Below are 27,686 nucleotides of genomic sequence, written 5' to 3'. Positions count from 1 at the left end.
CTCCCCTAACACCCTTGGCAGAAGCAGCATCCTGGGTGTCTGGCTGCAAACCTCTGCTCACCACTGGTTCCCCTGTTGCTTCCTCCCCCAGCCGATCCTACCATATACAGCCCAGGAAGACTCCTTCTCCTGGCCACACTATTGCCTCTATGGGTAGGGGCTGCTGAGCACAGGTAGCTTCCTTGGTCTGCTCTGAACCATACCTCGGGTTCGTTTCATCGACAGTGGTGCCAGGGTCTGGGGCTGCCATCACTCTCTCCTTGACTCCACGGGCCCCGGGTTTCACCCAATACACCAGCCCACCAGGGGTCCAGTCCTCCCTCTCTCTTCTCCCTCCAACCGTTCTAATGGTTCCCTTCTCCTCAAACCAGCACAGTTAGAATCCTATGTTCCTGGACACCAGGGAGAGGTCAGTCCTTTGTCTTTATCAGCCAGCATTCCACATGACCCACTATACATTTGGAGCACAGATGAAATAAAGTATATATAAACAATGGTGAGCGTAGCTTTATGCTATTTATTTTTTTAAAGGTACCTCCAACTACTTCTGTGGATGGCCAGTAACCCCATCTAAAACAGGGCCTATTTGGGCCAGGGTTTGCATGTGCTCATGCAGAAACTGCACAGCAGATTTGCATGTAAGTTCCATTTTTAAAGCTCATTGGGCACTAAGGGATCTTATCACTTTTGCACTTTCCCTTCATTATTTTAGAATTTTATTGTAACCAATTGTAATTGTAATTGGTTATTTATAACGTGTTTAATACCCAGAGGTTTCTAAGCGTGGACTCAGGGAACAAACCTGTTTTGCTCCGCGTCGTCTTCCTTTCAAGGCAAGCGCGTTTCCTCTGAGATATCCTCCCGTGTCAATCCAGTCCAAAGTGCAAAGGGCTCTTCCATCAAGATGAAGATTAGCATTGCAGTAAAGTGGAAACCTACTTCCTCAACATCCTCTCCAGGCTAATGTAGGTTTCCTACTGAGAGATTCAGAAACCTGCCTCCTCCAAAATGCTGGTTTGCCTTCACCCATTGTGGTGGCATTGGTCAGCTTATTTTCTGCTCTTTGTTTTTATGTGGGCCATTTGGGTTGAAGGGGTTGTAGACAGAATAGAGGCGACCAAATGTCAACGGCATCATCTGGCAGGCTTATTTTTCAGTCTGCTCATTCGACACAAAAACAGTTTTTATGTTTTGTACAACTCAAATTGTTTCTACACATCATGGATAACAATCTGCAGATCTGTGTGCTGGGTCTACTAAAAGCTTTAAACTGCAGTAGTAAAATGGAGATGGCATGTTTTGGTAGGCTTGCACCAGTTAGTATTCTATACTCAGCAACTATAGCTGTGTAGTCAGTTAGTTGTGTATGCTACCCTTCACGAGGGAGAAAAGGAAACTTGAATCGTTCTCCTTTTGCATATCCTGTTAAAAAAATGGCTCCATATTGGATTATTCGTGATGGGTGTACTTTCCAGGTCAGATCTACAGCACAGGGTATTGTTTTAGTTCATGAAAGTCAAACATGTACATATAATTGCACCTTTCTGTAACACAGCTACAATCAATATCCTCAAGAGCAGGGATTGCAAACTGTGTTCAAAATCCGACCTTCACCACTTAACCAACGGATGTGATGCTGGGCAACTCATGTAATCATGCGCTGAACAACCTGGCAAAATGGTCAGTACTTAAATTTTTTAAAATTGTCAGCCTCTAGAGTGATTTAGATGTCAGGATGTTATCTTAAATAAAACTGGACCATGGTGTTGTTTCATGCATAATCATTGTGACCATTGATCTCCTGCACACCACAAAGTCATATGCTTCTGTGCTCACTAATGGCAACACCACTAGTAATCCATGTCTCGCTCTCCCTGAGTCTGCCCGATAGGTCCACGTTTCTGATAGGTTTTAATCCGTTTCCACTATCTCTCCTGTGGTTTGTGCACCTTCTAATTGCTTCACATCCGTCACCTGCTCTCAAGCTTGGAAAATTTCACATTCCGCCAGGCTACTAAACTGTGGTCGATTATAATTCTCCGGGATGTGTCTCTTTTTCATACAGCTACTGATCTGTGCCCTGAATCTATAATTCAGCTCTGTGTGCTTTCCTGTTGCTGCTCTTAACATGTATTCTATACCCATGCTGGAAAACAGGTGTCCTAATCTTGGACTATTAGTGGTACCCTTGTGTATTGTACTGATTCCAGCAAGAATAAAGGGAGCCAGGGGGGATCGGAAGGGAACACCCCATGCTGTTTTTAATTGCTGCCGGGGCAGCATATGGAGGGGTTCTGATGGTGGCGAGGGGTTTGAGACAAACAGATATTCTGAATCCCTTCATTCGTTTGGTTTGGGTGGGGCCCAAGATTTGTCTGTGTCCCAGGTCCCAAAACCCCTTTAAATGGCCCTATGCGTGGCTTATTTGCGGGTTTTGGTTCCGAATAATTATATACCCCTGCAGATGATTTTCGATTTCGGTGTGACTTAACTAAGTCCAGTGTAGATCCGAGGTGAACAGTTGCACTCTTGCAAACTGCGCGGCGTAACCTGTCTTCGTGCTTAGGGAGTGTGGCGCTTCATTCTTAATTACCTTAATGGCCTCTCGCACTCCAGGATTTTTTTGCTTGCGCATATTCGCTTGAAGGGGATTGTAGAGAGTTTGATTTCTACCTTTCCATTTTCTCTGCGAGAATCTGATTTTGCAGCTCTTCCGGGACAAGTAAACACAGAAACATATCTGGAGGCAAATATATCTGAGCTCACATAACACTTCAAACCAACATTTGTAGGGGCTCTGAGGCCGGATGTGCTCATCAGAGAAGCCGCGAGGAGCGGAATCCCCCGCATTTGATTAGGAGTGCGTCTTGCGCTCGCAATTTAGCTATGCAACCCTGCCAGAGAGTGTGTTTGCTCATAAAAGAGCGGACCTGCCTGCCAAGCAGACGCGCTGCCGCTTTATTTCCTTGGCGTTGCACTTGAAAGCCCCAGGGCTGAGCAGCAGATTAACTTTAGCTCTTGCAACAGCCTTGATTTTGTGCTGCGAGAAATAATCATTTGTTTTTATGCTGCGGCGCGGGCGGGGGGCAGAAAGCCGCGTGAGTCAGCCTGCCCCCTTGTATCTCTATTATTCCATGTCACGATGCACCCATCTGCAGCTTTCAGCCAAGGGAAGGCTTGCTGATGGACTACGTGAAGCAAAAGGCTGCGGTTATTATGGTGGGGGCTGAGCTCGCAAATTGCCATACTCCGTCCCATCACCTCGAACAAACAATTTATGTATTGGGCATGTGACTAAATGACTACTGGCCCGCAGGAGTACATGGCTGAGTAGTGGCTAAACTACCTACTCAGCAATCCCACTCCACATAACAGCAATGATCCAATCTTAAAGATGGAACATGCATGGTCAACAGATATACCTCCTCTACTGTATGTAGTTAGGTGAACCGAGGGCTGGCTATTCTCTTAAGAAAGGTGTGAATATGAGACAGTAGCAACTCAAACAGCAATAGTGCAACAGTCCGAAATAAAGGAATGTCTAATCAAGGTTCTAAAACAATAGATATACTTTAATTAAACAAACGTATATGCAATGAAAACTGTATTAGAAAATACAAGCACCCACCCATGTAATGGAAAACCGTGAAAAGCATATTATATGATACAAGCACTCTCAGCAGGGAGGAATTGGCAATAAATCACTACAGTTTATTTATTTATTTACAATGATTTTACAATGTTGTCAAAAAGGATATTTGTCTGGGAAAAGATGCCTAAGTGGGCTTAAAAAGTATCTAGGGTCACAACATATGGAAGAGGAGGGCTTGGGCCTTCTAACGCCTTATTCACTTACAGGTTCGGAAGTGACAGGTTGTGGTGATCGAGAAGGGGAGGAGGAGTCAAGTCGGGTTTGAGATGAAGCTCTCTGTGGTTTGATGTAGTGTTCAAAGGATGTGGCCCTGTTTGGCGATCGAGCTGAGGTCGATGGCGGTTCTAGGCATAGTTTGAGAGTGACAGTTCCAAGGATTCCACAGCAGCAAGCTTCGTGTTTGAGCCAGGGCAATCAACGTGCTCAGCTGGTGTGGTGTGGTGGTGAACTGGTTCTAGGAGCATCAACAGCATTTTGAGAAGTGCCAAAGGAAGCACCGTGGGTACTGTTGGTTCTAAATCGCTTGAATATGGTAGGAAAAGGTTTGATGGAGGTTTGATGAAGTGAAATGCAGGAGACCAGCTGCTTTCCTTCTTATAGCAATGTGAGACTTTTGGAGTGTTTTAAAAAAAAGACACATATATTCCCTAATGTTCATATTTCCTTATTAAATAGATACTCCTGGATTCAAACAGACAACAGGAGGGCAGGCAATGAGTTTTTTGGGCCTTTGTTAAAACTTGTATAATCATTATTCTTGATATTTATGAAGCCTTTTATGAAGATCACATGATTAGTTTCTAAACCTTACTGTTCTTGATTTAGTTTCTATTTTGAAGTCTCGCAAACCAAAGCTTTTGATTTGTATCAGTGCCCTCATCATCAATTGTTAATGCATATTTTTACTGGTTGGTTGACCATAAATGGGCATCTATGTCTTAGGGATCAATAAGACACATCTAGAACCTCCAACTTGGATTGATGCAAATGTTATTTTATTTCCTAAATATAATTTTGAGGCTTCCTCTCCTTTGACTTTTGTTGCGCTTGCTGGGATGCATGTTCAGATTACCGCCCCTCCTAGATGATTTAGATTGCGAAAAATATATTAAAACATGGAGAATTGGTAAAGAGCAGTTTAAGCGGGAGGGGGTGCTTTATGGGCAGACACAACTGGCAGAAATGGGAAGTTACATATGGGGGAACTAATCATTTGCTTCGCAATAGAGTTATGTACAATACAATACATATGCACAGTAACTAGATCATGAATTGGTGTTCTGTTTAAGAGTAGGCCTGAATCCTCGCAAGCCGTGTTTGAAAAACACAGAACGAGGCCTCATTTGTTGCTTGATTATCACATTTCGATTCCCAGGCGCGGCAGGGAACATGCACGTATACCCACACATAAATGTATTTAGTTATGCCTTTGAACAATTAGGCGGAAATGTTTGCAGCCGAAAGGGCAAAGTGTTGCAGCCCAGCATGAAGGTCAATCTCCTGGGAGTTGGGGCAGTGGTCTTGGGTTGCCAAAACGTGAACCATGATTTAAGACACTGGCGAACCCCAGCATTATGGCCATTTTATTTGAACTACCAGATGCGCAGGAAGATGAGTCTTAATTCCTTTGCGAACTTGAGTGATTTGTGGGACAGTGGGTTTACTTTCTGGGAGGAAAATTGACACAGGTAGGGAACAACGTGATTGTGGTTTGTGCCAGGGAGAGACAAGAGTGATGCCCATACAGTGGGGTGGCATGATGGGGGCGCCAGGGTGTCTGTGATGAGAAAGTTATTGCTTTGTTCACAAGGACTAGGCTGACCACGAAGTTATCTGCTGAGTTCATGTTAATGACCAGGTGCATATCACGTGGTTAGGAGTAAAGGTATGGTGGTGCCAGTCGATTCTAACCAGTGGCCTTGTAGCACATTGAAAGGGGAGAGGTTGTTACCGCCATGTGGTGAAGATGGAGGACAAAGACATTGAAACCAATTGGAAGATGGTCTATATGGAATTATTAGCATGTATATAGGTGGCAGCCAATAAAGGTGGGGGATTAGCGCTGTATACTAAGTATGTCATGAATGATGAGTTGTACGTTTCTAAGGAAGTTGCTAAATTGGAGGAGTCCAAATCTCTGCCGCAAGGGATTTGTAAACGCGCCTAGAAACATTTGTGTAGAGGCGTATTATGAATGCTATATCATATCATATCATACCCGGTAGCCCATTCCTTTTTGTATATAAATAAAGCTCTTGTTCTTCTCGAAAAAGGGTGCACCTACCCTTTTTCCCTAGTGGGTTGCATTTTTCTTGTTCTGGTTGCCGGTGTGTTGCCCTACATGCTCCTGATTTCTGTTCCAAACTCCTTGCAAAACACTTGTATTCATTGGCTGTTTTTTGTACCTTTCCACACCTTCAAGATAACAGGATCACCCATACCACACATGACCCTATCTGGTCCTTATGTCTTTCAAATCATTTGTGTATGGTGTGATCACTTAAAAATTCATGTTGTCCTCTCTGTGACAAAATGACTTCTGCTCTGCAGTGGTATAAGAATGGCTAGTGGCTAAACCACCTACTCCCCTGCACTTCTTTAAACCAACAGTGATCCCAATCATAAACGTAAAACAGGCACAGCCAAGAGATATACCTCCTTTGCCTTGTGTGGCAATGTGGGAGAAGGGAAGGTTTTACTCTCAGAAGCGGTTTGCATAGGATCCAGTAGCAACTCAAGCAGCAAAGAAAAAACAGTCCAAAATAAAAAGGAATGTCCAATCAAGGGTCTATAAAAATATATATACTTTAATCAACCACACCAATGTACAAATAATGATAAAACAGTATAAAATCCCACCCCTGCAAAAATGAACACATAATATGCAATAGATAGAAAGATGCAGCACTCTGGGTAATAGAAACATGAGTGAATAGTGAATTAGCAACCACAAGGAACGTAAAAAGAAATGTCTTTCAGTGGAAATTGTGCACCTATTGACCTAACTATTCTTTAGGGCCCAAACAGGGGAGTCTGCAGTGCCAAACCGGGTTTCGAACTGTGCTGGAGTGCAGGTCAAACCAGATTTGGGTGTGGTGAGTCTTGCTAGGTCAAGTGGCATGCTGGCATCTAGTCATTTCGAATCAGGAGGTCAGTGCATTTCGAGTATGGCATTTTGGTCATGCAGATCAGATGGTTTCTTAGGATTGGATTCCTAGGGCCCAAACAGGGGAGTCTGAAATGCCAAACCGGGTTTCGAACTGTGCTGGAGTGCAGGTCAAACCAGATTTGGGTGTGGTGAGTCTTGCTAAGTCAAGTGACATGCTGGCATCTAGTCAGTTCAAATCAGGAGGTCATTGCATTTTGAGAGTGCATTTTGGTCATGAAGATCAGATGGTTTCTTAGGATTTGATCGGTAGTTGAGGTGGTTTGAAGCAGTGACCATGGTGCTCCTCTGCAGATTTCAAAGAAACTGTGTTACAAGTTTGGTCCACAGTGGTGAGCGGGTTGTTGGAGTCAAACAGGTGACGTGATCTGCATCATGTGGCAGCAAGCCGACTCAACAGGTGCGATGCAGCAGTAGTTTGAGTTCAGTGGAGTGCCAAAAGCAGCACTGCTGAGTTCTTCTGGTTCGAGAGCAATGAGCACAGTTCGAATGCCATTCAACCAGTTTGATGCAACAGAACAGGGAGGTTTGATTGATCTGGTCATCCATATATTCTGAGATGCACACAAGAGGCTTTAGGACAGGCTGAGTCTATTCACGTTCTGCTCTCAAAGCCGCGGGAGATGTGCAGCAGAGTGACATGTCCTGGTCCACAGCAAGAGTTACCCCCATGTGCCCGGTGTGTGGGTAAGGAGCACATCTTGCTTCTGCCTTGGATTTCTCCTTCTTCATCTCCAAGGATGAGGTTTTTTCGGAAAGGTCAACACTCCCAAAAAATGTCTAAAGGAATTCCTCCTTAAGTGTTTGTCCGAAGGTAAATCAAAGAAGGAGAAGGAGATTGGCTCTTTTATTGACGAAATACCACAGGTTATTTGAATAAAGCTAGCCTCCTTCAAGAGGTCCAATTCCTGTCCTTGAGACAAGTGGTATCTACCTGCTGGTATCATACCCAAAGTGCTCTGTGCTAAACGGATTGGAGGAGACAGGAAGGAGAGAGGGCTATAGAGAGTAAAAACATGGTGGAATCTTCCTCCAACTATGCTGAGCTTCTTCTGTCTACACTAAATTTGCTCCCTTCCCTGGTTAATAGCATCAAACACCCTTTTGGTATGCAGCACTCTGGTGTGAGGATAGTCCTATTTTGATGTGTGTGCCCTTTGTTGCCTGTTTCCCAGGGTAGCTCTTGATGGTAGGTTGTCCTGCTGGAGAGAGGAGTTACGAGACCTCAGAAAGAATTATAGGAGAGTCCAAGCCATTCTGTCCTCTGCCCTAGAAGCTGGCAGAATACACCTAGCCCTTCCCCAGCTGAGCTGAGCTCACAGTGTTGACACATGTATGATATCAATTTGACGTGACTTTATTAAGTATAAGATAATAGCAACCATACCCCGTACTCAGTTATGGCTTATATTTAAACTTTGCGACTGCCACCAGGATAATAACTCTCATAGTTATGTGATTTGGGAAGAGAAGTGCATATTTCAAATGCAGCCCTTGCGTTTAGGGGCTTTGGCTGTCACAGCAGCTGTCAAGAGGGTGCATGTGGCCCTGAACCTGCTCTGTGCCACTGGAGAGCAGGTGCTGCAGATCAGGATACTAATTCAGCAGGGCACCAGTGTACATTTTTTGACATGAAATCTCCTGAAAGGGGGCCTGTATTTATCAATAAAAATCCCAAAAGTCATGGCTTCTACACCCTTGCCAGATGGCAATCCTGCACACTCCCATATGTATAACCCTTAAATCAAGCTAGGTCATTGGGAAGCTTTCTCTACTCAACTTTACCGGGCCATTCCCACACTCCATCTGTTCTACATAAGCATGGTCCAAGTTGATACTGGTTTGGCCATGATACTGGTTTGGCCATAATTTGACACCGCCATTTTTGGTACAAAGATTAAAACATTGAATCTATATTATGGCAGAAAATAATCAATTATTATCAGTCTGACCACCTTCCGCACAGCCTCCCTGGTTGAGCATAACCTTGATATATCCCATGGACCATCATCCAACTCGGCGAGCTTTAGACTTCAGGCAGATGCCACCTGCTTCTTTTCACCCAAACACCCATCACTTGAATGCTTGTTACCGGTTCACCACCAGCGCACTGACACAAAACAAACTCATCAGCCCCTTCTTCCTTCAGAACATCCCTTATTGTCTCTAGAGAACAGGTGGAACCTTCACACTCATAGTAGGTATCCCTGCAATATGTATTCCTGAGGTTAGCAGCACCTGTGCTGCTCACTCACATGGTGTTTTTAGCACTTCTGATGGTCTTTTTCAGGCTTTGCAGCACTGGTGTTGTTCACTCGCTAATTTGTAGCACCTGATTTGTTCATTGTCTTGGTTGTCAGGACCTGCTTTCTTCATACCTACTTGTTTTCAGCACATCTGCTGATCGCCCTCTGATTCACTTCAATATGTGTTGCATGCCGATTTGTTTTTGTGATTATCTTGAGTTATAGTCCTGTTAGGTAAGAATATGTGCAGTCCCATTGTGTGGGACTACACAACACTTATCTGCTTGGTATTAGGTAACCCACCTTTTGGTATAGGTCTGTACTACTGTTGGGTGTCCTGACCCACGTTTAAGCTATCATGCTGCAACATTTGGTGCTGTGGGCTTAGAAAATTCAAGATGGCGGAAAACCCACATGTGCGCTGAAATCCAGGAAAGCTGCGCAGTTTGTGCGCACACTAAAATGGTTGCCTCACTTGCCACCCACCAGTGCGAGAATGAAAGGCTGGGTTGCCATGAGGGAAATGGGTTGCCAAAGGAAAAACAGTAGCGCCGGTTAGCTTCAAAGCGCTTTAAAACCACCATTGGACTACCCGCACAGTAGTCTGAAACCATTGGGAATGGCAATGCTGATTGCCAAATGCAACCTAGAATTGTGGGGAATTCATTTTCTTAAATCCCAAAAATGGGTGCAGTACCAGTGCTCACCACTATCCAAAAGCCGGCAGTTTAAAACCACCCTGTGTTTCTCTGAAGGCAAGCCAAAGTGCCTATTTCAAACATTGCAATATGTGCAAAATATTCACTGAACACCAGCAGACATTTGGTAGAATGGAGTTTTGTGTGCCTACAAAATCTGGGAAATGAAGAGCCCAGAAAAATGCTTATAACAAGACTGGCTGCGCTGTGGATTTCAGCAGTTTAAGTTGCATTGGACTGAAAGACACTACAAATCTAAATGTTCAAATTGACTGAGTGACCTACTTTTGAGTGTCACATAGGTTGCAATTGTTTAAATGTCATAGTTTTGCACTTAGAATCAGCATTCTAGCTGCATATGTAAAAATGTTTAGTTTTATTTGAATGCAGAAACTGGGGAACAAAAAGTGACATTTTATCTGAAACCCGGCTTAAGGAACTGAATTCTGCCTGGCAACTACCCCCATCAGAAGGGAAACTTGAGTCACAGCTGTGTTCCCAGGCCAACCTTCCTTTTGCTGCCCACACTAAGGATATGCCATCTATCTGATAATTGTTTTTATTACGCAGTCGTAAAATGTAGCTTCCTCTTGGCAGGAGCTGGGAGGGGCACTGCCTGTGAGAGCAAGCTGGCTTGGCAGAACTGGATTAACCAGAAATTCAACCTTGTGCTGAGGGTAAACCACACCCCTTTGGAGCCAGAACATAACTTTAAAAAGATGAATAACTCATAGAGCGGACATGTGAAAATTTTATAAATGACACCATAATTCTTGTGATTTTTCTGCCCACATTTTAAGAGGTTTTTCGACCCGGTGGCGTGTTCAGGGGGGTGTCAGCGGAAAAGTGGATATAACTCTAAATGTATGCATGTTAAAAATCTGAAACTTCATCAGTTAATGTCCCTACTCCCTGCACACATGTATGTAAAGTTGGGTCCATGTCAGAAATTGCAAAATCAGTTAAAAAGTGAAATATGTGCCAGTTCTGAATGCAAGCTCCCAGGAAGAGCAGAGTTTGAACAGGGGATACCTCCTGTAATGCATGATGGGTGCATATGATTTTAAAACAATATGTACCTCTGCAAATATGTATTTGTTTCAAATCTAGATTTGTGTGTAAGTTGACAGGAGGAGTGGACTTTCTGCAGGCTGTAAAATGACATCACTCTGACTCACAGTTCATTCACCAATCAAATGATAAATGGAAGTTTGACCAATTAGAAGCTGAGAGAGAGGTAGGGTCAGTGATGCTAGAACACACCCACATTCTAAACACATAAAAGCAGACACATAAGGACAGATAGGGACCTTCAAAATCCATCTGCCGCTGGAAGCTCTGCCGGAAAAATCCATACTTTACCTCCATCAAACTTCCAGAGAGCCAAACTAGAGCCTTCAATCTATCCAGAACTAGAGACCAGACCAGACCAGAGAGAAAGCAGTGCTGTACCCAGAGAGACCCAGACCAGCAGAGAGAGTGACCAGAGCCCAGTCTAAAACCCTGACCAGATCCGTGATGAGGCCCATTTAATTCAAGAATATAGTGTGAGTACCCAGCAGAACTGTGTAGAACCAATCTCTTAGTTTAAATTCATCTAATTCAATCTATTTAACCTAAGTAGAACTGCCTCCTAGCTGTCACCTGTCATTTCTAGTTGCAAGCTGCACTTGTCATTTTGAGCTATTGAAATTTGCAAACCCAAAAACGACCTTTATTAAATCGCTCATATCTCCGCGACCGTTTGGGCTAGAGACTTGCAGTAACTTTCCTCTGATAGCTTAGAATCGTAGCTTTGAATCGCATCAAGAACCGCATTCCTACCTCTTATAGTTTTACCGCAATCGCGGAACACGCATCCGCGAATTTTACCGCGATTTGCAATTTCTTCACATGTAAAAACTGCTGCTGTTTGCTTTCCATTTGCCAGAAATTCGTTTAACCTGCTAACTATCCCTGCATCATTGCTAGTGTGAGCCTGGACTAATATTAACGAGATACCACTCACCCTGAACCTCTGAAAGGGAATTAAAAGCGTTTCCAGCATATTTCTCATTCATTGCCAGCACATATCAAAGCAATTTGGGCCTGTGATTTCAAAACTCCTATCTGTTTTCTGTTGTCTAAGCTTGCTGGATTGAACTGATTACATTGATTGCATTTCTGAGAACTGTGTGCTTTCCTCCCATTCCCTTGCATTGCATAAAGAGGGGGGGAGTGAATAGCCAGAGAAAAGTGATTACATTGTTTGGTTGAAATCATATTGAGTATTTTCTGTACTGCATTCATTGAATATTGCATCCACCTGAGCTTACATAAAGCATCCTCTACCACATTATACTTTTGTTCCTATTTACCAGTGTGTTACCTTATCCATTCATGTCAACTCATTAGTGATTATAAGAAGTGTGCTAGTGCCAGATTCTCCGTTGTTGATCTTTATCATATCAGATTAAGTGTGCTATTCAATTATTAATTTATTATAAAGTGTCATATATATATCTATTGTTTAAATTATCAAATAAACCTTTTAAACTTGCAAAACAGAACTACTTCTTGGCTCAGTGGGGTCAGGGGGATTCCAAGAGAGGGGTGTTATATAGGGGTAGTCATCCAGAACGCATGAACTGGACCTAAAGATATATCAATAAGGGTTTTCATTCAGTATTCTAGACTAGGCGTTAACTTAGCTGTAGTGCTGAATTGAATCCTCTTACAAAGTGGGGGCTCGAGCCGAGACGTTGGGTTAGATTTACCACTTGTGCAGCTTAATACAGTGTGCTAACTGACGGGATACATACATCCGGTCGGATCACCACGCTGCATTACGCTGTGAAGCATTCCTCAAAAGGGACACTCCAAGAAAAGTTCTGTTCTGCAAAAATAAAATACAAACTTCTGTAAGTCAGGACAGAGACCAATCTCTAGAATGACGACCTTAGTAGACATGAAAATAGCCAGAGAGCACCTCTTGCATAAGCTATTTGTGAGAGGTGAATGGACCGAACAGGGCCAGGATGTGTGGTTGCAGGCCATCACACAACAGGTCACTGAAACAGGGTCAGATATATATAGAGATCAGGGTCCCTTACATGTGGCCCTGAGTGAACTATATATGGCTCCTAAAGCCAAAGAGGAACACAATAAGATTGCCAGGATAGCAGCATACCTGTACCTATATATGGGAGACATGCAGGATAGATGTGCTGAAAGCCAAAATCTGGCAAATAGGCAACAGATGGCGTTAGAGAAGGTCCAATCTGACCTGGTCTCTTCTGAGCAGAGGCTGCAGAGGAGCCAGGAGTCAGAAGATGATAGTAGGCAGCACATCATTAAAATAAAGAAGGATATGGATGTGCTGCAACAGGAAAAGGTAGAACAGGATACCAGATTTCTGGCCTTGCAGAAGGAATACCAAGAAGGTTTGGACTCCCTACTGCAAAACCAGAAAAAGCTGGAGCAACAACTGGACTTCAACAGGGTATGTGCTGAGCAGGTAGTCACCCTGCAAGGCCACCTAGATAGAGTGAAGGCAGAGAGCAACAAACTAATTCTGAAAGACCTGGATACCCAGGCAGAGTTTGATCAGGAGCGCCAGAATGCTGGTGCCTTCCAAAGGCAAAGGGACGACCTGGCAGCACAGATGCAGGCTCTTAGTCAGGAAAGAGACGCCTTAGGCCAGGAAGTCTGCCATTTAAAAAGGAAAATTGAAGAAAATCACCTGGCCCTCCAGGGGCTGGGTGATCTCCAAAAAGAAAACCAGAACTTGGTAGAGCACACCAGAAGGGTGGAAGATGCTCTAGCAAGAAAGGAGCAGGCCAATAGGGACATTGCCCAGGAGGTAAACCTCCTGCAGCAAAGACTGGCCCAGTTCTCCAGGACCAACCAGGAAGCACAGAGGGAGAATGAGGCCCTCTGTCAACACAATGATAGGCTCCAACAACAGGTAGCGATGCAGGAGAGACTGATAGAGTCGAGTAAGGCCTTAACAGAGGAACTGAAGGCACAGATGCAGGCTCTTGCATTGCAACAGGGAGCAGGGGCAGATAGAGATGAGGTCCGCTGGGAAAGAGAGACTCCTGACCATAACCGCAGGAGCCCTAACACCAGGGGCCTTCATCTCCCCCAGTCCCTGGACTCTACCACCCCCATGTCCCCTGGCGCACATGAGCACAGGGCCGCAGGGATGGCAGATTACTATCCAGCTAAGAGTATGGGGCTCATAGGCCAGTACCACTCAGGAATGGAGGGGTGGGCATCCGGGTATGGGCACCCAAGTACAGTACAGTTCAATGGGGAACCCCAGGAGAGTAGGCCCATTAAGGGCATCCTGAAAACCTCTGCCCAGTTAGGTCAGTGGAGGGGGTACCCATCAAATCCTGGCAGCAAGGAGGAATCTGAAGACTCCTCTGAACTGCGCAGGACACAGGAGACCAGGTCCCCACATTCTGCCAGCCATTCCCAGGCTCGCAGAATCCGGGAAAACCTGGAAGAACAGACGGGAACCTCTGGGAGCAGTGCCTCCGAGTCCGAGGACGATTGGACCAGGGTTACCCGGACCAAAAGGGCCAATAAGACAAAAAGGGCCTTGCTTAAGGACCCTTTAAAGCAGATTAAGGCGATCAGGAGCGTCATCACGCCTTACCATAAGAACGCTAAGTATTCTGTTTGGGAGCACTTAGAGTTGTTTGAACAAATGATGGAGACTTTCCATTTGAAGGACAGCCAAGGCTGTATTCAATATGTAAAGTGGACCTTCTCCCCGGAATACTCCAGTTTCTTTGCGGGGCTGGAGGACCAAAATCATTTAAGATGGTCCACCTATAAGGCGGCCATCTTGAAACATTTTTCTGTTCACAGAAATCCTCAAGAGGCTCGCAAGGCAGCCTACAATTTGCAATGTGGGGAGGATCAGGCCCCACAAGAATTTGTGCAGGAGTTAAAGCGTGCTTTTGCACAGACCACAAGAAGGGTGCGCACGGATAGCAGGGAATTTATAAATACGTTTTTCCATGCCTTGCCCAAATATATCATGACCCAGCTCGTGAGGGATTTTCACGAGAAAAGATCTTTAGACTGGGTCATTGAACAGGCTACCCGGATCTATGAGGTGCAGAAACCGATAGATAGCAAAAGTTATGCCCAGAAAAACCCCAAAGCCAACAGCACCCCTGCTGCTGCCTAGGTGGCAGAGGTAAAGGTCACCCCCGTTTTGGATTTGGAGATGGGGGGGCCTAAAAACCTACCTGCACCTAATAATGCTAGGCCCAGAAGGTCCTCGGGCCAGTCACAGACAGGGAGCCAGGGAGGCAGCCCCACAACTCGGGTCCCTCGCTCTCCTGATTATGTAAGTCCCCGTTACAAGGGAAATCGACCCATCCTGGGTTATGTGTGGACTCCTCCAGCCCAAGGGGGGGGATCCAGACAAGCACCTAACCCAGGGAACTTCCCTCCAAACTTCCCACAGGAGGGCAGAAATTTACCAAACCCTGGGCAGAACTTTTTCCCCAGATATCCACCCGACTTCCAGCCCCAAAACCATCCATCCTTCTTTCCCCAATTCCCTGAGCCCAGACCACTGAATCCGGGAGAGGGGAGGCCAAGGGTGGAGGGGTACCCAAATCTTCCCAACCCGGGGTATTACCAGAGGAGGGACAGCTACCCTTCCCGGGATCAGCCCAGGGGAGAAAACAGGGCCCCGTATCAGCCTGAGCGGGTTTCCCAGTTAGAGCGCCAGGTTCAAAACATGGCGCGGGACCTGGGTCACATACTGAGGGCTCAGCAGAACCCTCAGATGGGCGTGCCGGCGCAGAACGCACCCAACTCTGGACCTGGTGCTCCAGAACAATGACGGGGGCAGCACCCCGATAACTCACCGGTTCCCAGGGAGGAGGCACAAAGGGAAGGGGGGTGTAAAGCCTTGGAGGAAGCTTCCTTCCTCACTTGTAAACAGCCCCTGGAAACCCAGGAACCGGAAACGAAATCTCTGGCCCCTGAAAGTCTGCCTCCTAAGGAGCAGAGGGGGGGTAGGAGAAACAAAAGACCCAAACAGACTCAGTTTGAGGAGGAGGTACAGATCTTCCAATTTGAGGGAGAGGGATCCTCAGAGGATCCTGGGAAAAGGATCTTCTCCTTCAGAGAGGGGGGAACTCCTCCCAAAGAAAAATGGGTCCCTAGGGATGCAAATCCAGACTGGGGAGATGTGGAGACTGAGCTACCGCCGCCCACCATCTCATCCCAGAACCAACAGCAAGAAAATCCCCTGGTTCAAACCCATCCTGGGGACTGCCTCCAAAAAGGGGGGGGCGGCCCAGAACCGGAGCCAGGGGAACCCACAAGGGCTCTGATCTCCAGTTGCCAACTTTTTCTTTCAGATTCCCAAGGCTCTCCACAGAATTCTGCCCAAATCTCTTCGCTAGCGATGTCCAAAACCAGAAAATTAGCCCACCAGTTGTCCAAAAATGTACATTATCTGTGCCCCCTTGAGGAGAAGGAGGGAAGATATTATGCCCCGGTACAAGTACAGGGGCAGGGTAGAATCTCGGCACTGGTGGACACTGGATCTCAAGCTACCCTTCTGTCCAGAAGGGCCTTTGACGAACTGAATGCAGGAAGGGGAGAGAATTACCAAATTCCTCTCACCTCTCTTCCGGGACAACTACAGAACTTTGACGGGAAGGAAATTCCCGTTGAGGGGACTGCAGACTTGGACATTAAAATTGGGCGACATAAGTTGAAACACCCGGTCATAGTTGTGACCCCAGAGGGCACCCCTTGTTTACTAGGGAATGACCTCCTGAGAAGGTTGTCACCCCTAATAGATTGTGTAAACAAGGTCCTCTGGACCCAGACTAGCCGACCAATAAAATTAAAACAGAGTGTTAACCATGTTAGTTTAAACGGCACCTGCCACATGGTTGAACAAAAATCTGACCAAGTAGAATTTCACTTCCAGAACAACCAGATTCCAGACGTGACAGTAATAGCGGTAGGACAACAGACTGGTGATGGGGGGTCCTCTCTATTTCTGAAAATCAACCTTCCTTCCAATTTAAGGTGGTATTCCACGCTGGAAGGAAACACTCTGAGATTCTATACTAATCCACAATCAGAAACTCACACTCCTATAGTCCAGAAAGATGTGAAATCAGCTCAGAGCCTGGCTGATATTCAGCAAATTGAAGAGCAGTTGTTCATCCCTGTTCAGTTAAATGATGGGAAGGACTCTGTTCTCGCTCGAGTGTGTGTGAACAACGGTAAGAGCTTCATCAGCGAAGCCATGTTCCGCCAACTCCCAAAAGATCCAGCCATTCCCACCTTCAAACTGATAGACAAATGGGAAATGGACCTGGAAGCACCTAATTCCAAACATCTCCTGCCAAGCAGGTGTATGCTCAAAATCTCCATTGGCAACAAGAGCATAGTCCACAATTGTTGGGTCGTGCGAGACGTCCCTGCCGCCTTTTACTTAGGCAGTGACATTCTCAATCGCTTTGCCATTAGTTTGGACCTAATAAACTTCAAAGCTTGGTCCCGATTAGCGGATAATCCCATGGGCTTTGATGATCCAGAAAAAGCATTTAGGTCAGCTCAATTGCTACCTTATGCAGTTGAAATTCAGGTTAAAGAGGAAGTCACCATCCCAGAAAGGACCCGACAATTCTCCCTGGAAGTGAAAGTTAAAAGGGGACAAGAGTTGAAAAACCCTGATGCTTACATACATCTAAATGCTTCTCTCCAACAGCAAGGGTTGGGGGTAAACCCAACTCCATTAGTCAACATACAACATGACACCATTCCAATAGAGGTGGATAACAGCGACTTAAAGAGTATTACTCTAGCCGCAGGCACCATTATTGGAATGGCGGTTGATGACCAACATTTCTCCATTGATCTTGTAAATGAACTGTTAGGACCAATCCCCAAGGACTGTTTTGACAGTGACAGAGAGGACAATACAACACCAGACAGGATTTTCACCCGGCATGGGGGGAACTTCCTGGTGTACACTTCCTGCCCCTATGGTAAGGAAGATGTGACGTGTGACTTCAGGAGGGATGAGGTGATTTTCCAGGTACATGAGGCTGCCTTGCCCACCTGAAGCCTCCGGTCCAAATCAGCACTCTGACCAGGGACTTCTCCACCCAGCTGGAGGAGGCCGCGGAGATAGCCAAACCAGAAGTCTTTTCAGGCTTTAGGCAGATGGTGGAAGAGAGAGTCAACCTAGCTGATGCCTGTGTGACTCTGGAACAAAAGCAAAAGTTGAAACAAGTTTTCTTGGATTTCCAAGATCTCTTTGCGGTAGACTCATATGACTGTGGTCGCACTGACATCCACACAACCACAATCCCCACGGACCCTGGCATGACTCCTGTGTTTGTGAAGCAATATCGCTTGCCTCTCGCATCAATGGAGTCCCTTACTGAAATAATTAAGAACCTTGAGTCCCGGGGAATAATCCATCCAGTCCACAGCACCTTCAATAATCCGGTGCTGGGAATATTGAAGCCAAACGGCCAGTGGAGACTCTGCGCCGACCTCAGGGAGCTCAACAAACGGGTCCATACTTCCCGATGGCCTCTGCCCTACATTGACCAAGGGCTGGCCCAGATTCAGGGGTCACAGGTATTCACTGCAATAGACCTGACCAATGGATACTGGACCGTGCCTGTCAGTAGGGAGGACCAATACAAGCTGGCTTTTACCTTTGGGGGCCAGCAGTACACATGGACCCGGACTCCCTTCGGATACCTCAACTCCGGCAATGAATTCAACATTTTTCTACACAAGGCCATGCCCGACTTGGGTGCAAGGGGTAACCTGGCTTATGTAGATGATGTCCTCATCAAAAGCTCAACTGTTGAGGAACACATAGCGGAGATCCGTTATGTTCTGACACAGTTGAGGGCCGCCGGAGCAAAACTTTCCTTTCAGAAAGCACAGTGGTGTAAAACCCGTGTTAACTTCTTGGGGCATGAGATTACTCCTCAGGGTCTTTGTCCCCAGGAAAAGAAAGTGGAAGCACTTCAGAAACTGAAAGACCCCACAAATCTGCGAGAACTAAGGAGCCTCCTTGGACTGACTAATTACAGCAGGAAGTTCATTGAGGGCTACGCAGAGATCACCAGACCCCTGATTCATCTCCTGAAGGGGGGGGTCAAGTGGGAATGGGGTCCAGAACAATCCGAGGCAGTAAGACAACTCAAAAGAAGCCTCTCACAAGCGCCTTGCCTAGCTTACCCGGTCAGAAACAAGGAGTTCTTCCTGGAGACGGGGTTCTCTAATACGTGCTTGACGGCAGTATTATACCAAAAGCATGACAAGGTCAATAAAGTAATCTCCTATGCGAGCAAAACTTTATCCTCTGTGGAGGAAAAATTCAACGATTGTGAGAAGGCACTCCTGGCAACGGTGTGGGCATTGAAGAATTACCGCCCGTTTATCCAGGGGGAACACATCATAGTGGAGACTCCACACCAGCCTCTGTAATATCTCCAAAGTGACAGAATCCGGGCCGGAAATGTGAGTAATTCCCGAATTACTTCCTGGATTCTGTCAATGCAAGGCTTTCCTGTGGAGGTCAGATATGGCCAAAACAAGAAGAGTCCACTCGCGCAAGGTCTGGCTGACTTGCATGATTGTGCCAGAGAAAACTGTCTCAAGGACGAAAGTCTAAAAATAAAGGACAACATGGAGGCATACCTTAATTCCCCACACAAAGTCTTTGAAGAGGACAAGTGTGAGGGAATGCCCACTGTCTATGTGGATGGATGCTCTTACCATGTTGACAACAACGGGGAGAAAGAACTGGTGGCCGGCGTAGGGAATGCATGGGTGAATGAGTCCCCAGAACCCTCCGCTGGATACAAAATTGGTCCCCGAAGTAGTCAGGTGGCAGAATTGATGGCTGTGCATCAGGCCATCCTCACTGCTGTCCAGCATCAACTCCACGAACTGGTCATAATCACAGATTCGGATTATGTACGGAACGGGTTCGTGGAGCACCTGGTTAATTGGAAAACCAGAGGCATGTTATGTGCTAACAACAAACCCTTGAAACATGGGAAGTTGATCCAAAACATTGATGATCTGGTCACCTCGAATGAGATGACCATCTATTGGAAAAAGATCAAGGGTCATTCCAAAGTAGAGGGACCAGACAAAACTGGAAATGACTTAGCTGATCAGCTGGCCAAAACCGGGGCCATCCAAGGGGATCTAATTGAGATTGAGTCCCTGTTGGGGGAAATCCAGGTCACTGCCATCACTAGGTCCCAGACAAATGCTCACAACGACTTTTCAATTGCACAATGGAGTAAGGAGACCCCTGATGCTGATTTGATTACCGCTCAGAAGGGGGATCCAATTATTGGTAAATTTTACCAGCACCTTGAGGACCCTGAGAACTTTCCCCTGACGGATACCGATTACATTGGGAAAGAGGACCTAAGAGTGTTGATGAAATGTCCAAAAATGTTCCGGATCCAAGACGGTTTGCTGGTAAGGAAATCCAAAGCTGGCCACGATCAGTGGGTGGTTCCTACCTCATTCCGAAGCCTGATGTTAAGTCACGCCCATGATGCGGCCACCGCCAGTCATAGGGGGTTTCACACAACATTGGAAATCTTAAGAGAGGTTGCATACTGGCCACACATGGGGCAGGACCTCGACCAATACTTGAAGGGTTGTCTTGTGTGTGCACAATTTCAGCCATCATCCCTCACACACCGGGCGCCTTTACAAAAGAGGGGGATGACACTGCCATGGTCAGATTTACAAATCGACTTTGTAGGCCCTGTGATTCGCTCGGCTAGGGGGAATAAGTACATGTTGACTGTGACATGCTTGTTTACCAAGTGGGTGGAATGTCTCCCAGCCCCAAATTGCAAGGCAGAAACTGCAGCTGCCTTGATGATTAACCACATCTTTTCCCGTTTTGGTCTACCTCAAAGGATTGAGTCAGACAGAGGTAGCCACTTCACCAGTGAAGTAATGACAAAGATGTGGGAGATACTGGGGGTCAAGAGAAAGCTGCATATTGCTTATAGACCAGCTTCTTCTGGGGCAGTAGAGAGATATAACCGGACAATTGTGAGCATATTAAAGAAGTTTGTGGCAGATTCTGGGCCGAGTTGGGATATCCGATTACCTCTGGTCCTAATGGCCATCAGATCTACCCCTTCATCTGCAACCAAAATGTCACCATTTGAGTTGATGACTGGACGCAAGATGGTGCTTCCTCAGCATTTGCTCTACAGGACCCAAGAGCAGACACTGATAAATGCCTCCACTACTCATGAGTATGTAGAGAATTTAAGGAAACACCTCCAACATGCTTTTGCTTATGCTCAGCGGAATCTAGAAAGATCAGCTGATAGCATGAAGACCCATTATGACCTGAAAACTTCCAGGAAGGAATATCAGGTGGGAGACCGGGTCTATCTATACAACTTCCAAAGGAACCAGGCCAAGCAGCGAAAATTTTTGCCTACATGGAAAGGACCCTTTGAGATCATCGACAAGATCTCACCTGTGGCCTACAAAATCCACATCCCCAAAGGCGGTTCGGCAGAGGGGGAAGACAAGTGGGTCCACATAAACCAGTTAAAGTGTTGCCATCCCAGGCACGCTCTGCAACAACTGGAGGAATCCTCTGGAATCCTAGCGGGTACTGTCTCAGACTAATTCAGTTCCAACCATAAAACGTACCACATCTAGTCTCTAAAATATTGTGATTTGCATGAAACTGTCTCTTAGTTATACTGTTTTTTATCAAAATAAGAATGTAATGTTTCGTCATGATGAAATGCATATGCTATCCCACCATCTCAACAGTGGTGGAAAAACGTCTATGAGTAGGTATTGCCGCTCTTCCTTTGTCGTCCTAGGAGAAAGAAGACCTTGAGACTGGCCAAGGAGGACGATCCGGAGACCGGGAACGAAGATCCAATGGGCCCAGTGGACCGCCCAATACTCCCATCAGGACTGGCGAGGAGAACCGATCGATCAGTACCGGATGGAGAAGAAGATGCTGAACTGTGCCATCTACAGAAGAGGAAGAAGATTATGCGGACAGACCGGTGCGTGGGTCAAAACCCATGGGCACGCGACTCCCCATCGACTCAAATTCAAAGTGCAGTCGCGTGGGGGGGGCTTGTTGGGTGTCCTGACCCACGTTTAAGCTATCATGCTGCAACATTTGGTGCTGTGGGCTTAGAAAATTCAAGATGGCGGAAAACCCACATGTGCGCTGAAATCCAGGAAAGCTGCGCAGTTTGTGCGCACACTAAAATGGTTGCCTCACTTGCCACCCACCAGTGCGAGAATGAAAGGCTGGGTTGCCATGAGGGAAATGGGTTGCCAAAGGAAAAACAGTAGCGCCGGTTAGCTTCAAAGCGCTTTAAAACCACCATTGGACTACCCGCACAGTAGTCTGAAACCATTGGGAATGGCAATGCTGATTGCCAAATGCAACCTAGAATTGTGGGGAATTCATTTTCTTAAATCCCAAAAATGGGTGCAGTACCAGTGCTCACCACTATCCAAAAGCCGGCAGTTTAAAACCACCCTGTGTTTCTCTGAAGGCAAGCCAAAGTGCCTATTTCAAACATTGCAATATGTGCAAAATATTCACTGAACACCAGCAGACATTTGGTAGAATGGAGTTTTGTGTGCCTACAAAATCTGGGAAATGAAGAGCCCAGAAAAATGCTTATAACAAGACTGGCTGCGCTGTGGATTTCAGCAGTTTAAGTTGCATTGGACTGAAAGACACTACAAATCTAAATGTTCAAATTGACTGAGTGACCTACTTTTGAGTGTCACATAGGTTGCAATTGTTTAAATGTCATAGTTTTGCACTTAGAATCAGCATTCTAGCTGCATATGTAAAAATGTTTAGTTTTATTTGAATGCAGAAACTGGGGAACAAAAAGTGACATTTTATCTGAAACCCGGCTTAAGGAACTGAATTCTGCCTGGCAACTACCCCCATCAGAAGGGAAACTTGAGTCACAGCTGTGTTCCCAGGCCAACCTTCCTTTTGCTGCCCACACTAAGGATATGCCATCTATCTGATAATTGAATTATCTGTGCTCTGTAGGAGAGTGAACAAAGCCCTCTTCACTCAGGCAAAGGTTTTTATTACGCAGTCGTAAAATGTAGCTTCCTCTTGGCAGGAGCTGGGAGGGGCACTGCCTGTGAGAGCAAGCTGGCTTGGCAGAACTGGATTAACCAGAAATTCAACCTTGTGCTGAGGGTAAACCACACCCCTTTGGAGCCAGAACATAACTTTAAAAAGATGAATAACTCATAGAGCGGACATGTGAAAATTTTATAAATGACACCATAATTCTTGTGATTTTTCTGCCCACATTTTAAGAGGTTTTTCGACCCGGTGGCGTGTTCAGGGGGGTGTCAGCGGAAAAGTGGATATAACTCTAAATGTATGCATGTTAAAAATCTGAAACTTCATCAGTTAATGTCCCTACTCCCTGCACACATGTATGTAAAGTTGGGTCCATGTCAGAAATTGCAAAATCAGTTAAAAAGTGAAATATGTGCCAGTTCTGAATGCAAGCTCCCAGGAAGAGCAGAGTTTGAACAGGGGATACCTCCTGTAATGCATGATGGGTGCATATGATTTTAAAACAATATGTACCTCTGCAAATATGTATTTGTTTCAAATCTAGATTTGTGTGTAAGTTGACAGGAGGAGTGGACTTTCTGCAGGCTGTAAAATGACATCACTCTGACTCACAGTTCATTCACCAATCAAATGATAAATGGAAGTTTGACCAATTAGAAGCTGAGAGAGAGGTAGGGTCAGTGATGCTAGAACACACCCACATTCTAAACACATAAAAGCAGACACATAAGGACAGATAGGGACCTTCAAAATCCATCTGCCGCTGGAAGCTCTGCCGGAAAAATCCATACTTTACCTCCATCAAACTTCCAGAGAGCCAAACTAGAGACTTCAATCTATCCAGAACTAGAGACCAGACCAGACCAGAGAGAAAGCAGTGCTGTACCCAGAGAGACCCAGACCAGCAGAGAGAGTGACCAGAGCCCAGTCTAAAACCCTGACCAGATCCGTGATGAGGCCCATTTAATTCAAGAATATAGTGTGAGTACCCAGCAGAACTGTGTAGAACCAATCTCTTAGTTTAAATTCATCTAATTCAATCTATTTAACCTAAGTAGAACTGCCTCCTAGCTGTCACCTGTCATTTCTAGTTGCAAGCTGCACTTGTCATTTTGAGCTTTTGAAATTTGCAAACCCAAAAACGACCTTTATTAAATCGCTCATATCTCCGCGACCGTTTGGGCTAGAGACTTGCAGTAACTTTCCTCTGATAGCTTAGAATCGTAGCTTTGAATCGCATCAAGAACCGCATTCCTACCTCTTATAGTTTTACCGCAATCGCGGAACACGCATCCGCGAATTTTACCGCGATTTGCAATTTCTTCACATGTAAAAACTGCTGCTGTTTGCTTTCCATTTGCCAGAAATTCGTTTAACCTGCTAACTATCCCTGCATCATTGCTAGTGTGAGCCTGGACTAATATTAACGAGATACCACTCACCCTGAACCTCTGAAAGGGAATTAAAAGCGTTTCCAGCATATTTCTCATTCATTGCCAGCACATATCAAAGCAATTTGGGCCTGTGATTTCAAAACTCCTATCTGTTTTCTGTTGTCTAAGCTTGCTGGATTGAACTGATTACATTGATTGCATTTCTGAGAACTGTGTGCTTTCCTCCCATTCCCTTGCATTGCATAAAGAGGGGGGGAGTGAATAGCCAGAGAAAAGTGATTACATTGTTTGGTTGAAATCATATTGAGTATTTTCTGTACTGCATTCATTGAATATAGCATCCACCTGAGCTTACATAAAGCATCCTCTACCACATTATACTTTTGTTCCTATTTACCAGTGTGTTACCTTATCCATTCATGTCAACTCATTAGTGATTATAAGAAGTGTGCTAGTGCCAGATTCTCCGTTGTTGATCTTTATCATATCAGATTAAGTGTGCTATTCAATTATTAATTTATTATAAAGTGTAATATATATATCTATTGTTTAAATTATCAAATAAACCTTTTAAACTTGCAAAACAGAACTACTTCTTGGCTCAGTGGGGTCAGGGGGATTCCAAGAGAGGGGTGTTATATAGGGGTAGTCATCCAGAACGCATGAACTGGACCTAAAGATATATCAATAAGGGTTTTCATTCAGTATTCTAGACTAGGCGTTAACTTAGCTGTAGTGCTGAATTGAATCCTCTTACACTACACAGGTTGGTAGTGTGACTGACCAGCCAGGCCTATCTCAAGAGGGATAACTGTGAGCTGTAGAGCTGTACAATTGAAATTCGTAAATACAAGTAACCAAGTAACAATTACACTCAAGGTTTCAGTTATAAATAGTTATTTATTTATTTAACATCAGTTTTAAATAAACATTCTTTAAAAAGGTAAATGGTTGCAGCAATACGAATAAACTTTGGAAATTACTTTTCAGAATCAAACAAGCCAGGGAATAATCTTTGGATATGCTTCATACACTTCTCCTACACCTAAAGGGGACTTCAAGCACAAGGATAATATTGGCATTTATATATTACACTGTTATACTTTGCAGATTCAGAGTTGTAGAAAGGAAAGGTTAAGGGAAGTAAAAAGGTTAGAAAAGATTCTCAGTAAATTTGAGGACAACTAAATCCTCCAATTTGGTCTAGATAAACCGTTCCCAGCAGTAGCAGTACACAACAAGCGATGAGGGACAAGCAATATCAAAGTCATTGGATTTAGAAGAGTGCTTTTAGGGAGCCAGGACAGAAAAAGTCATTTGGAACACAGTCTATGGATCTGATGCACTTCTTGGATCAAAGGCTTGCACAAAGTTAAAGAGTACTGAAAAATCACTTGGATGGCCACAAGCTGTTAAACCTGTGAGAAGGGAGTTGAAGTCAACTTGAAAAAGGTAGCCCATGCAATTCCCAAATGAGAAGGGCGCGGCTAAAGGCAATAAGGTAATAAGGTCAGTACCCCAAGCCTAAATAGTACCTCTGGTTAGAAGAAGAGTGGTTGAGCTGGATTCTGTCTTGCTACAGGTTCCTGAGCCTCAGTTGTGAGGGGGAAAAGAGGGAGGACGTCTGGAGGGGTCCTGTGGTGGCACTTGGGAGGTTGTCAGCAGATACAGGCTCTTTTCAGTTCAGCAGCAATTAGCAAACAGCATTGATGTGGATCTCGGACACCAGTTGGACTCTCTTCGCTCCCTCGGTCCTGCACTCTGGTGAGGGGACTGTGGATCTGGAGGTCATGCTTCTGGAGGATCCTTAGGAGTCTCCTCGAGCTTCTAGCTGGATTCATTCTGTGGCAGAAGTTGCATTCGACTACGGACACTCGACCTCGGGTATTAGGCTCTCGCAGCAACGGAGAGGCACAGCAAGTCGGGGTTGGTGGTCCAGTGGAGTTCGTCTCAGGGGTTAGTTGGTCCCCCTAAACCAAGGGAAGAAGTCGTTCCATCCCGTGCTCATCTCTCGAGGTGAAAAAGTAGGTAAGCACAACAGCAGGGCTTCACCGGACAATTCGAAGGTCCAGGAGGTTGCAGCAAGCTTCGTTTATGGTTTCTTTGTTGGGTGTTTCTCCCAGTGGTCGACTCTGCCTGTCGTCCCAAAACCCTTGCCTTTTAAGCAGGTTTCTCCCATTCATGCACAGCCTAGGCTGTCAATCACACAGCAGGGTGGCTGTGACAATTAGGACCAGTTGCATTTAGGCATTACTAGAGTCAAAGTACAGGGGTGTTTCAGGACCCTCCCTCACATCCTGTTCTACCAGACACACTGGAGCCAGGGGCGGTCTTCAGGGCTGAAGTCCGCCAAAGGCAAGACAAACAAAGAGTCAAACCTGTCGCACACAGAATAAAACCCAAGAGAGACCTCACGAACAGAAAATTCTGAAAAAAGAAGACAGGGACTATTTTGAGAAAACGGTCACCCATGGGTGGAGTACTGCAGCTGAGGGTTCAGCCTGCGGTAGAAAAGCACAATGGTAGGAAGAAGTAAACCACTGCCACCAGCCATTTAAAGTAGTGAGTGTAAGATAAAAATGTTACATGGGAAAGTAGGATCCAGGGCTACTAGGTAACCCCCATAAGATGGTGTGTGCCGGACCTATAAAGAGAAAAGGTAAGTAAAGTCAATTTCACTTTACTATTCTTGGGAACTGTAGTTCACACAAGAAAAGGTATTTAAACCTTATGGAAATCTAAAGGATTTCTCTGTGACACTGCACTGAAGGTGCATTGTATCACCATAAAAAATGCTGATACCTACAGAGTTTGCCAGACTCCAAAAACAGTGAAAACAAAACAATCAAAATCAGGTAAAAACACATGAGAGGGTGAGAAAAAAGGTCTCACTCACTCCAGGGTTAAAATTAAAAAGTCCTAAGTCCAGCAAAAGAGCTGGTGGTCTCTAAGGTTGAAGGGAATTAGCACAGAAATGAAAATTCTCCCTAACAAGCCCCACATTCTGAAATCCTAAACACATGAAGACATAGGGCATACCCAACAAATTGCACAAGCACCACAATAAGCATAGGCAAGGAATGTGGGTATACAGATATTATGATGTACTTTCTGCCCTATCACTTCCTCCCCAGCAACTGTGGCTGGGTATGAGTTGGAAAGGTAGCATACAGGTTGTTGTACATGTTATGAACACTTGGCATTCAGTCGCAGTAGCTTGCCATATCGTCCAATGTTGCCCCGTTGCTTGCTTGAGTCCTTGAGTTTAGTCATAATGCAGAACACTGGAAGCAATGCGTGGCATGTCGAGCTAATTGAGAAGTTCTATCATTCCTGGGTGTTACCAGGCTGGAATGTTAGGTTGATGCAAATACAGTTTCAAG

The sequence above is a fragment of the Ambystoma mexicanum genome, chromosome 2p, assembly GCF_040938575.1.
Source record: "Ambystoma mexicanum isolate Mex_15411 chromosome 2p, UKY_AmexF1_1, whole genome shotgun sequence".
NCBI classification, from domain to species: domain Eukaryota; kingdom Metazoa; phylum Chordata; class Amphibia; order Caudata; family Ambystomatidae; genus Ambystoma; species Ambystoma mexicanum.
Note: the sequence above shows the minus strand (reverse complement) of the source record.